Raw genomic sequence first — 13345 nt, forward strand, 5'->3', positions numbered from 1 at the left:
ATTTTTAAAATCGTAGGTAGACCCATAAATATCTTGCTGTGAAACTATTTTTTCATGATTCTACTTTTTCTCTGGATAACAGCGTTTCTTTATTCTTCTAGCACAGTCTATCACGCTTCCATGTCTGTTTCACTAGGAGCAGCTTTGACAGACAGCAAACGCGACAGTAAACTTGCATGCAAGAAACCACCACCAACAACAACACCAGCAACAACGTTGGCAACAATCAAAACAAAACGTCGTCATTCTTCGGTCCGGTCGGTCATTCCCGCAGAGCAATCATTCTCCATTCATCGCGGTTTGGAAACGGAAAACAGACGGACGGTTCTCGACGTCGCACCTTCAAGGCTGTGGAAAAATCGATTATCCGGCTCGAAAAATTCCGGTTGTGAAGTGAATGATTTTGGTGTTTCTGATTGTTTGTGATTGTCTGAAAGCAAGTGTTAAAAGTTAGGAATCTAGATTTTTCAGCTGCTGACTACGTTTTTCTCTACATACAAATTGGCTGGCATTCTTCGGACTATGCCACCAATCGCTTGATTCATCAAATCAAAAGGTAAGTCAATCAATCATATTTTTATTTTCGCAGTGTTTTATCAATACATGAAGCTGATATCTTATCGCGCGAATTCGTGTGTTTCTAATACTAAATTATTAGTCCCAATTCAATGCTGACTCAATGCTTCTGTAGCATTCCCTTTATTAATCCATCATTCGAATAATGGCAATGTCCTTGTGTTGGAGCCTACCTCTGACCTAATTTTCAGATATTCGTTCGCTCGCTAGCTGCTGATTCTCAGTGGATCACATCGCGAGCGGAGTGTGGGTTTTGGTTTGAATAGCTGCATGATTGTTTTCGTGGGATATTTCTCTCAGGCTTGACAATTCAAGGTCATTTAACTCCAATATCCACACGCTTAAAATCAATAACACAGAGATGTGTTTGCATCACACAAAACGGACCTAATGTGGAACATCCCCTAGATGAGCGATAGTTACACAGCCACAAAAATAGCTCGTGTGGTTTTATTGAAGCTAGGATTTCAATATTTTCAACAGTATTTGGTTCCTCATGAAACAAGGAATCTGTACAAACGTTTACATGTTGAAAAGGACCGTTATCACGACCGTACGAGGCTTTTTTGTGCCTGTGTAACTGTCGCTCATTTAGAGGATGTTCCACATTAGGTCCGTTTTGTGTGATGCAAACACATCTCTGTGTTATTGATTTTAAGCGTGCAGTTGTTGCTTGTTGCGAATGGTGATACTGTAGATGAATACCTATTATGGAATAAATTTTGAATCAAAAGGGCTTTTACGTAGCTTAAAACTAACTCAGTGATACAAACCAACTTTGCAACCAATCAATCAATGTATTACAACGTATTCCCATCGTTTAGCAAAGGTTTCTACAATGCAAGTTATTTATTACAAAACATATCTTCAAGCTAATAAATCCACTTCGAATATAATACAAGAACACCTTTTAGATTTTTAGAAATTAATATGGCAACTCTTTTAAATATTTATTTTAAACAAACTTTTCAAATTTTTAGGATAAAGGAATCTTAGACTTATATTGGAGTTATTGTCACACAATCCCTTTTACACCAATCTACTGGACGTTCTTCTTTTATTTTATTCGTTCCACGAGTGTAATCACAGAATGTACTTTTTGCTGATCACATGAGATGGCTATATGTAGTATAATAATCCATGAAAAAGCAAAATCGATTTAAAATTCAAGGTTAAAATTAAAATCGCCTTTTTGAAACTAAAAACAAATTTTAATTATTCGAAGCCATGGCTGTTGTTGCTCAAAAGAATGTTCAAATCAGGTGATTCATCATGAAGTAGCAACAACAGTTAAATATATTTGCGCGTCCAATCTCTATAACAAACTAAAAAGTGACAGTTGAAAAAATAGAAAAAAATCCTGTTTTCATTTATACTCGAATTTCGAACATGACTAATGTTCCGAATACTGGCATTTTAGTACTTAATACCCACATTTTCATTGGTTTCTAGTGTGGAGGATCAAAAATCATCACAAGCAAATTAAGTGTGTTTTGGAATACATGGCGCGCTAAGGTTGGAAATAAATTTAATGAATTACTGAAATTGAAAAAAATATACGGCTATTGATTTCTGTTTCATGTTTTAATTCCACTCTTTCTCTTCATCGTGTGAGAAAACAGTGTGTATGTGAAATGTAAATCGTCCAGTTGGTCCAGTTATCTACTCATTTCAACGTAAGCACAATGTTTTTCTTGTTCAAATCTCCGATAATAAGAGCGTACTGTGATTCATTCGGAAATATGTTGTACTTTGTAATGAATATATAATATATTATATATAGATCCAAAAAATATCTAAAGCCCTGTATGAAACTCAAGAAAAAACAACCAGCCCTTTTGTCGCCATCAGTTACGCATGTTCTTCCTTAGCTCTTGGCAGTCTACCAAGAGGACCGGATGTTATAATTATTATCGATTGAAAACCGGGCGGACGTTGGCTATCAGCTAGCAGCATTACCCACTGATATATACTTGTTTATCCTGTGCCACTACTGGTCAACTTCATTAAAGTTTAACAACCTCTCCTAGGGGGTTTAGAGTGGCATTTTGTCACCGAGGTGTATGTTGTGGTACTATTTTCTAGAGTATCAATTACAATAAGAATGCGGTTGCATTCCATCATTAACGCATCGTATGATAATTGTAAGCGACAGGTTCGTTGTTTTCTTTTCCATCAAAGACAAACTGAAAAAGATGCACTGTCTGTAATAAAGAACGCCAGGCATTTTGTTAATATGCTTTGTACACGCTCCGAATCGTTCCATACACAGCACGGTCTACGTGTTATCACTCTTCGACGAGCAGCTAATTAACTCCCCAACTGTGGACCCAATCGCAAACCAGACGACAACGAGTCGTGTATCCAAACATTACACTCGCTTCGGCTCGACCGTACGAAGGTCAAACTAGCGTCCACGATAGAAGGAATGACATCATTCGCGGTGGATTTAACGTTTTGCAAATTTTAGCACTATTCTAACCTTTCCGTATACAAACGAGTTGTAGCTACGCTTGTTGTGCTACGAGCTAATCTCAAGGAAAGCGACTTACTGTTTACTCTAGTTTTTTGGTTTCTTCCGGAGAATTTCATGAGGTTTAGCTTCACACGCTCTTTGCTGGATCGAGCCACCGCATCGACGTTACGCATTGGAGTTTGGTATGTTCTTCCCATTCTGGCTTACGGGCCCGTTCACAAATTACATAACGCTTTAAGGGGTGGAAGGGTGTCTGGCAGAGGGGGTTGGGTGGGGGTTAGCGTTATGTAATTTGTGAATGAACTCTACATGAATAATGATTAGTGGGGCAATGTGAAGTCTTTTGTTTCATGGGGCATAGCATCAGCGCGCATAATCAGCGCGAATTCCGACCCGAATAACTGATTTTTACGTTCGTAGAATAGGTGGAAACTCACAAAAAGTCACTATTTTCAATTTTTTTATAACTTTTGACTGAATTTCATAAGGTATATCGTCCTGGAATAAAAGAAACATATTTATAAGATGTGATGCTTCGCGTTGTATCCGTCGAATGATGAATTGTTCATGGCAGAAATGAAATGACGAACTGAATGACCACAATATTCCTTTTTGGCACGGAAGTTGCTCTTAACTTCCTCGTGACTTCAAATTCGTTCTGAAACTTGAACAGTCGTTTAGCTCGGTGTTCTTATTGGATTTTGAACAGTGATTAATTCAAGAAATTTTATGCCCCAGTTTTTGAATTCGTATATAGTTAACGAAGTAGGATGGGCACAAGGAATTCTGCTGATTTCTTATATTTTTAAAAAACTTTCTCTACTGTATCTTCTGAATTGTTGGCGATTTAGATTCATCTTTTCAATTTCTGATACACTTCATGGTGTTTCGACGAAAAAAATAGCTAATGAGGGCTCACTAAAATGCCCATTAGTGCCTTAAGATCTGCCCTGCATGCATGACATTATGCGATATAATCCTTGGTTATCCTTATTCAATATGGCAATAAATTAATACCTAATAATAATTTTTCTTGTGTAATTGTTCCCGTATTAGTAGTCTCAAACAGTGACGGGAAATATCATATCGATGTCATGGGACTAACTTGCTAATAACTTTTCTCACAAGTAATTTACAATTATTTTTTCCATATAAACATGTAGCTCTTAAAGGACCCGAAAATTTGTTCTAACAGGTAATTTCTCTAAATACGATATTGGTGCCGTGAGAGCCGAATTAGTATCAAATGACATTAATGGCATGACATTTCGTGACATTTTTTAAATCTCGCTCACATGGCTTATAATTTGTATTTAGAACGATGATCTGTTCGACAAAGTTCTAGGACCGTTTAAGTACTACATGTTAATCGAAAAATCCGAACTGTAAATGAATTTTGAAAAAAGTTATTAAGAAATTAGTAATAGCAATGCCATGACATTTTTTTGACATTTCCCATCACTGGTCTCAAATACAATTTTAATCGCATTCGTTCGAAAGTTTTGGTCGTTCATAAACATAAACAGCGGTAAATTTCAGATGGTTTTTTTGCCTTTCTCGTATATTGCCAAACTTTATAGAGACCCATAGTGTTATATACCAATCGACTCAGTTCGACGAATTGAGGTGATGTCTGTGTGTTGTGTGTGTGCGTGTGTTTTTCTTTTCTTCCTAAGCAATGGAGGGGGAATCTGCTCAACAGACATCCAGGGTTGTCCAGGAAGTGCGGGGTTAGGGATCACCTCCAACAGCAAACGAGGGAGGCAGGACTACATCCCCGACCCGCTAAACCGTTTCCATTGCCGCCAAGCCCATAGTCCCTTTAGTACAACCAGAAAGTAATGCTTCAAAGAGGGGACAGTGCACAACGCACCCTCGAGGTTAGCTGCGTGTCCTTGCAGGTACGTCATGTGGCAAGCATGTGGTTGCGCATTGCGCGAAAATGTGGGCACACGAACAACACGTGTTCCGCCGTTTCCTCTAAACCTGCGCACACCAAACACTCGGGCGTGGCCGAGCAAGCCAGCTGCGTTACCTGCACTGTGATTTTGCAGCACGATTAAACGCCGGGCACTTCGAATCCCCCATGGGGTGCTTGCTGTTCACAGCTTTGCTGGAACAAATCAAACAATTGGGAGGGTTCGAGCAGCATTGTGCCTTATGTCCCTCCAATCCGCAGCGTCGGCAGAGATTTAAGTATTTGAAGTATTGCAGTAGTTAGTGTCTTCCTGTAAGTACTGAATAAATTTATCTGAGCTTATGTGAGTAGAATGTTGGGATTGTATTCCTGAATATCTGGAGGATTGCTAGTAGTCCGTGACTATTTTTAAAAATCCCACAGAGGGTTAATAAGAATTTGTACTCGGTAAGTATACTTGAGAGCCAATGAAGGTTTCTCGGCGTCCACGTTAATACCTGAAAATCTGTATGATTTTTTAACGAAATTTATTGGATTTCTTTGAGCTCTCTGAAGCTGGAGAATTTCTTGAAGATTGTTTGGAAAGAGATCAAAAGTCGTATAAAAAATGGCAAATTTCAAACAAATTTCCAGAAAGATCTTCGATTGGGCAATTCAAGCTTCCGAAAGATATTCAATTTGCAACTCTATTCGATCGGAGCTTTTTGCGGAGTCCAAAGTACGTACGATTTCCTGCCATGACACGTCTTCGAATTTCTCTGCTGGTATCGTTATCGGCGGTCACTAGTGAGTCCAATTACACGAATTCTTCAACCACCTCGATTTCGTCACCACCAATACAAACTCGAGGTCTTGACTAGTCCAATCCGTTTAGCTTCGTTTTTCAGTCTGCTGTAGGCTTCCTCCATCCTCTCAAAGTTACGTGCCATAATATCAATGTCGTCGGCGAAACCAAATAACAGGACGTACTTCGTGAAAATCGTACCACTCGTGTCAATCCCTGCCCTTCGTATTACTCCCTCCAAAGCGATGTTGAATAGCAGACACGAAAGACCATCACCTTGCCGTAACGCTCTGTGCGTTTCGAAGGGACTAGAGAATGCCTCTGAAACTCGAACTACGCACATCACCCGATACATCGTCGCCTTGATCAACCGTGTCAGTTTATCCGGAAATTCGTGTTCGTGCATAAGCCGCCATAGCAGGTCCCGATCGATTGTGTCATATGCGGCTTTGAAGTCGATAAATAGATGATGCGTGGGCACGTTGTATTCGCGGCATTTCTGCAATACCTGGCGTACGGCGAACACCTGATCTGTTTTAGAGCGTTCACCCATAAATCCCGCCTGATACTGCCCCCACGAACTCTCTTGTAATTGGTGTTATTCGGCGGCATAACATTTGGGAGAGTACCTTGTAGGCGGCGTTCAGCATTGTGATTGCGCGGTACTTGCTACAATCCAGCTTATCGCCCTTTTTGTAGATGGGACACACGACACCTTCCATCCACTCCTGCGGCAGAACCTCATCCTCCCAAACCTTGGTAATCACCCAGTGCAGCGCTCTAGCCAGTGCTTCACCACCGTGTTTAAACAGCTCTCCCAACTCCAGGGGCTTTGATGTTTTTCAGCCGGCCGATCTCCTCCTGGATTTCCTGGAGATTCGGAGCCGGAAGTCCTATCTAGACCAACATTTGAAAAGGGCGGAATTCTATTAACTTGAAACCGAGAAAATGGTTTGCCAAATTTTAAGCTTTAAAATCAATTCCTATTTAGTGAATATTCAATAAAAATTGATTTTTTTGCATATTATAGATGAAAACCACCTTTCTCTTCAATGTGCTGTGCCAAAATATGCAGCTAAGTGCATATTGGCTTCATAAATGGAAATTACATGCTTAACGCCCAAAATCAAAGTATCACTGGAAATACGCCATGGAAATTAGTCCTGTTACCAACTGCCTGTGTTGTTCCGCCCAACGTTTCGCGTTGCCTACTTTTGGTATTTTCTGTACCGCTCGAATTGCGTGGCAAGTTATTCTCAAGAAATAAACTAATTAAAACATTAATTTCAAAGCTTCTCATCATAGATTAGGAGAAAACAGTTTTGATTTGGGACCACGTCTGTATTTTCTATATTGGGGTACATTTCATGATTGCGAAAAATCGAAAAACGTCACGGAAATATGATAGACTTGAATGTTAATATCTCAGCCGATTCTCGATGGATTTTCTATTTTCTTGGACCATTCGATCAAGGAAGAGTCAATGCTTCATATCCAATGTAATGAATAATATCTATAATTATTTACTATTGTTAATTTTCTAACAGTTTCGCAATCGGTTTCGGTAAATCAACCAAACCTAGAAGTCAAATTAATGCAACAACAAGTTTAATTCTATTCCTCAGTTTGCAGCCGTAAACCTTCAGCATCGATTACGGTTGTTGGAAGTGGTTGCAGCAGAAAATTCAAACGCAACGATACCGAGGCTTAATGCTGAAATTTTGAGAAGAGTAAAATACCATTGTACTAAAGACTCACAAACTAAAATTACAAATAATATCCATTACATATAGCTACGTGGTTCTGCATCACCTTTGCGTACACTTGCACCTTTGAATTTTTATATCGTTATAAAATTGATGTTACTAATTCAAATTAAACTGGTATAAAAAGCATATAAAGAATCACTTCTTAGGGTGACTGATTCTTAATGAACGTGTCTCAAATAATTGATCGTAAAGCTTGCCTCAACGTACTGATCCACTCACTGAAAAGCATTAGAAACGATGTAAAAATTCATTTTACATAACCTGACTGAAGAAGATCTGTTTCCAAATAATTTTATGTTACATGTGCGCAAAGCAGCTATTTAGATACATTTCTAAGATTTCATGACGAAAATGCGCTTTTGTTAGGTTTCCAGTAAGGAACCAAAAAAGAAATTAATAAAATCTATTTAATTATGATTTTATGTATTATTAAGGTTTATTGGAAACAAACATGGTATCTAATCACTACTATGCTATTCCAGTGTACACATTGAACAAAAATTTATAGGTACAGAACTCTCACGGGAGCCTGCATCTGATTATTTTTGAAAATCGTATTTCCACTCTAAACCTTTCAACAGGCTGATGTACGCGCCGTTACAGCAACAGCTCCAGTAAAAGGTAGGAAATCCTTGTTTCGTATTTCTCATTAAAATACTCATTATTACAAGAAATATCATTGAAAATGCAATAAATATTGACTCAATATGAAGGATAAAGTAAAAACTATCTTATCCACACCAATTTCGTTAAGTTCCTATGCTTTTGTAAGAATAGCGTAAGAACCTTGTTTGGTGAATAAAATCAGGATGGAAATACGCCATTTTTTCAAGAATCTCAAAATAACTTTTACTGATAGAAAATATTATTTTTCCATTACTATGGGCTAGTTTACACCATATTCTATGCATTTAAACGAAAAACTGCAATGTTTACATTTTGGCTGTTCCGCCCTTTTCAAATGTTGGTCTAGCTATGTCCTGCGCGCGTGCTCCTAGGTTCATTACCATACCGCCACCGTTGTCTGCCACATCGCCATTCATGTGCTCTTCATAGTGCTGCCGCCACCTTTGGATCACCTCGCGCTCGTTCGTACGAATATTCCCGTTAATGTTCTTACACATATCGGGCTGTGACACGTGGCCCTTACGTGAACGGTTTAGCTTCTCATAGAACTTTCGTGTGGTATTAGCTCGGTACAGTTGCTACGCCTTTTCACGGTCTCGATCTTCCTGCTGGCGCTTTTTCCTCCGAAAAATCGAGTTTTGTCTGTTCCGCGCCCGTTTGTATCGTGCCTTGTTCGCCCTCGTGCTGTGTTGCAGCAATCTCGTCCATATCAATCGTTTTTCTGAACCGGGAGGAACCGTGCCTAGTGCCGAATCGAATATCTCTCCAGCCATCTTCAAGAGATGCTGCGCCTAGCTGCTCTTCCGTTGGAAGTGCCACTTCCAGCTGCTGCGCGTAGTCTTGGGCTAGTCTACCGTCTTGTAGCCGCCCAATGTTTAGGCGCGGCGGACGACTCCGACGCGTGGTGTACACCGTCGAGAGTTTTGAGCGCATACACATACTGCACATACTGCTTCGAGGTAGTGGTCGGATTCAATATTCGCACTGCGGTAAGTGCGTACGTTCGTGATATCGGAGAAGAATTTACCGTCTATTAGAACTTGGTCGATTTGGTTTTTCGTTTCTTGGTTAGGTGATCTCCATGTGGAATTGTGGATATTCTTGCGGGGGAAGAAAGTGCTTCGGACTACTATTCCGCGGGAGGCTGCAAAGTTTATGCATCGTTGGCCGTTGTCATTCGATACGTTATGCAGACTATCCGGTCCGAGACCGGTCTATACATTTCCTCCCTTCCTACCTGAGCGTGCATGTCACCGATGACGATTTTGACGTCCCGCAGTGGGCATCCATCGTATGTCTGCTCCAGCTGTGCATAGAACGCTTCTTTCTCGTCGTCGGGTCTCCCTTCGTTTGGGCAGTGCACGTTGAACATGCTATAGTTGAAGAAACGGCCTTTTATCCTCAGCTTGCACATCCTTGCATTCATTGGCTACCACCCAATCACACGTTGGCGCATTTTACCCAGCACTATGAAGCCGGTTCCCAGCTCGTTGATGGTGCCACAGCTTTGGTAGAAGGTAGCCGCTCGATGCCCGCTATTCCACACTTTCTGTCCTGTCGAGCAGCTTTCCTGTAGCACTACGGCGTCGAAGTTGCGGGGATGTAATTCATCGTAGATTATCCTGTCGCAACCTGCGAAGCCTAGCGACTTGCAGTTCCATGTTCCAAGCTTCCAATCGTGATCCTTTATTCGTCGACTAGGTCGTTGCCGATTATATCGAGTCGTATTATCTCTTATATTAAATCTTATGTTTGTAATTATTGGTTTTCCCGGCGGCATATTGGGCCTGCGCAAACCTCCTGTCTCGTCGGAGGGCCGTCGTGTCAGGTCTGTTTTGTGTCCCACCTGACACCAGGACTTGGGCTTGTGCACTTCGAGCGGCACACGGTCGCTTTGGCGGGGCTTACTTGCGGATACATGCAGCTTTTTATAGGAATTTACCAGGGCCCACTGTCAAACCCCACCACATCCTATGCAAGCCCTACAACTCGCAGATGGCCTGGGGAGAGATCATCAAGTCCTTGCTATCTGCTGTGAATGGGTTATCACGCTTAACTAGAGAGTAGGAGGTTGAGGGTTAGAGTCCCTCCAAGACATCGCAAAGCAGCCAAGATATTTAACAAAAAAAAAAGATTTTCGTACGGCCGAGTTGTCGAATAATATGCAATTAACAGGGATTGAATCCAAAATAGAATGAAAAAGTTTTTCACTTATCATCTCTGAATACATTTACGATATCATGTACCATAACGCGAGGGGCTTGTTTTGCAAGCAGTCATTATAAAGAACTGAATCGGCAGGCTATGGCTCACGATTTTTTTAAAAAAGCTCCAAACGCGAGGAGCATTGGTTCTGATGATGCATTTCAACATCATCAACATTGTTCATCATCATCATCATCATCATTATCGTTGTTCGTTATCTATTGAGAGCAATTTTTGCAAACCCTAGCGATAAATTGTCAGCATAAACGATCAAAAAGGTTAACAGCTCTTAGGGAATTTTTGATTGAACTGGGATGCAATAGTTGAAGGTGTATAGTTTTTTTCTTCTATGAATTTCAAGAGTATCAAACATTTTTTTAAAGTTATTGGAGACTTCTGGCTATGCGTGTAAAACTGAAGTCATGTACTCCAGGGAATTCTTCGATGAAATTTGCTGAAGGGATCGGCAATTTGACTCTTTGAATCAAAAAGGGCACAAACCATTGTTAAAAAAGAAAACTGTCCTTAAACTCCTCGCGTTGGCCTTAAGACTCATGCTTCATGGAATTCATAGATGACATGAAATGGAACATTTGTTGAAGGTGTATCCAATGTGGTTAAATAGATCAAATAGGGCATGAACCATTTCCGGAAAAAGATATCAACCCTTTGGTTACGAGTGCAGACACTAAGGCCTATACTCCAGGGAATTCTTGGATGAACTGGAAACGAACAGCTATTGAAGTAGTATCCACTTTGGTAAAAAGAGGGACGTAAACCGCATCGTCCTTTTGTAAAAAGAGCTTCATGATACTGCTATTTGGTTGGAATACTGAAAGCAGCACATCTGAAATCTATATCTGTGCTATTTGAAACTCTGCAATAACCGGGGGTCAGCACATGCTTTGCCCATTTTCATTTGCTTGTGTTGGATATAGAGGATAGTTGCACCTACTGGCCACCATTACTTCTACCTCGTCCATCTAAAAGAGTATGGAAGCGGTCGCGTATAAAATGTATCACTATGACGATAATGCATAACAAACATGTGGAAGTCACGAACGAGCGGAGAGAGAGAGAACGGGAGAGACTCCACGCCCGTGTTCGTGGTGGCGTGCAAACTGACCAAAACAACATTCGACCCAACAGGTAACTTTTTTAAAAACCTCGATCTATCCACCTAATGGTTATGCTACCTGATTGACTTGTGGGTCATATATGATTTGCTTACAGCTGAAGGTCATCAAAATACGATTAATCGCATTTTAAGTGAGATTAATCAATTAGTACCTTATACCAGGGCTTTCTTTACCCTAGCGGTCAGATGCACGACTGCAAAGCAGGACCATGCTGAAGGTAAGTAAGTAAGTTCTGGGTTTGATTCCCGTTCCGGTATAGTCAATTTTGGAGTTTCTGTAAATAACAGTTTTATAGTACGTTTAGCGTAGCAAGAAATAAAACTTAATTTTACATTGAATGTAATTTGTTGCAAACAAATCGAGCAATGACATAGTCCCCATTTGTTTTAAAACACATCTTTTGTTTTAAAAGTGAACTCATTGCTTTTCGATTTCTTTTGCGCACGAGAGAGCCAAACATGTTCCCCAGTTCAACTTGGTTGTTTACTGTTGAGTCAGGCAGAACAGGTTCAAATGCAAACGCTTCTCTCGCTCAGGTGTATTGGAAGCGTACATCGCCTTGGATTGGGGCTTCTCCATTATCGTCGGTTGGTTCAATTCAGCAGTAGACTATCACCCACCGCCGTATACGTTTGGTTTTGTTTAGTTTCGTGACGCGTGCGTCGATTTCGGTTTCGTGTGATCCTGGTGCAGTTTCCTGTAGCTAATTTCGCCCTCCCTTTCCCGTCGCTGCATCCGTGTGATTGTGATTGATTAATTACCAAAGTACTGAACTCGCGTGGGATCAACGAAGTTAACGTGCCCTAATTTGTGCCAACTTGGGAGTTTTATAGCCTGCCCACCACATTTGGTGTTTGATCGATCGTCGTGAATAATTGATTAAATTTTGTGGCCTTTTGCCAAAAGTAAGTCCAACGACGCGGGTGGGCAAGTCAGTCAGTGTAAATATCAAATCTTCACCGCAGGGAATGGTAAATGCACAAAATGCTACAGTTTATAGAATATTAGAAGCAGCATGTTGTTTAAACAAAATTTATTTGTGTGTAAGCTACACGACTGGCCCATTCCGGGAGGAAGCAGTATGGCACGATAGTGGGCTGCCAAACGTTCGGATTGCGAGCTTGTTACATGTTAGTGGACCATCTTGATGACATTTTTGCTTTTCGCGTACATGGAAAAGACCCACAATTGTACAGAAAATGACGAAATGTGCTGCTGTCGTATATTTGTATGTATATTATAATATGCAACACAACTGCTTTGGATGTGGTTTTTGGTCATTTCTTCGCTATTCAAAACGAATAAGATCGATCATTGCGTACCGACATTTTGACCAAATGTTTCGCAAGACATACTGACGGAAAGTACTTTATCTTTACAAATTCTAATGATGTTGTATGCCACGATTTCATCAAAAGCTGGAGTTTTGCCTTTCTCGTATACTAAGTACACATAAAGGCTATAGGATCAATCCAAAACCGAACTTTTGATAGAAGGCTCGGAGTGTTATATATAAATCAACTCAACTCGGCGAATTGAGGCGATGTCTGTATGTGTGTGTGTACAAAAAAAAATGTAAGACACACTTTTTGGTACTGAGCCTTTTCCGATTCGCTCGCATTAGGTTGCATTCTACGTGGATTCGGGCTTTGTGTTCTATTGTTATTAAAAAATATTGTTTCATCTCGCTTTTTCCGCTTGGAAAGTTTTTTTTCATAAGTTTTTTTTAACTACTGGAATGCATTCAAATGAACGCAAATAAATGTGAACTGATAGAAATAATTTAATCTATCTCCCTAAAGTGTAATTTTGACCTCACTTATGTGTTTTTTCTCATTACATTTTATAATA

At 40.3% G+C, this 13345-nt stretch overlaps 1 protein-coding gene across 1 annotated transcript in view; it reads left to right on the forward strand.

The window, feature by feature from the left end:
* The first annotated feature begins 213 nt into the window (after positions 1-213).
* LOC134213084 (uncharacterized) overlaps positions 214-13345 on the forward strand; it is a 37005-nt gene continuing 23873 nt past the window's right edge. The window contains exon 1 of the mRNA XM_062691666.1: positions 214-556. The gene's annotated coding sequence lies outside the window, so the exon portion shown is untranslated. The remainder of the gene's footprint in view (positions 557-13345) is intronic.

The sequence above is a fragment of the Armigeres subalbatus genome, chromosome 2 (assembly GCF_024139115.2).
Source record: "Armigeres subalbatus isolate Guangzhou_Male chromosome 2, GZ_Asu_2, whole genome shotgun sequence".
Classification (NCBI taxonomy): domain Eukaryota; kingdom Metazoa; phylum Arthropoda; class Insecta; order Diptera; family Culicidae; genus Armigeres; species Armigeres subalbatus.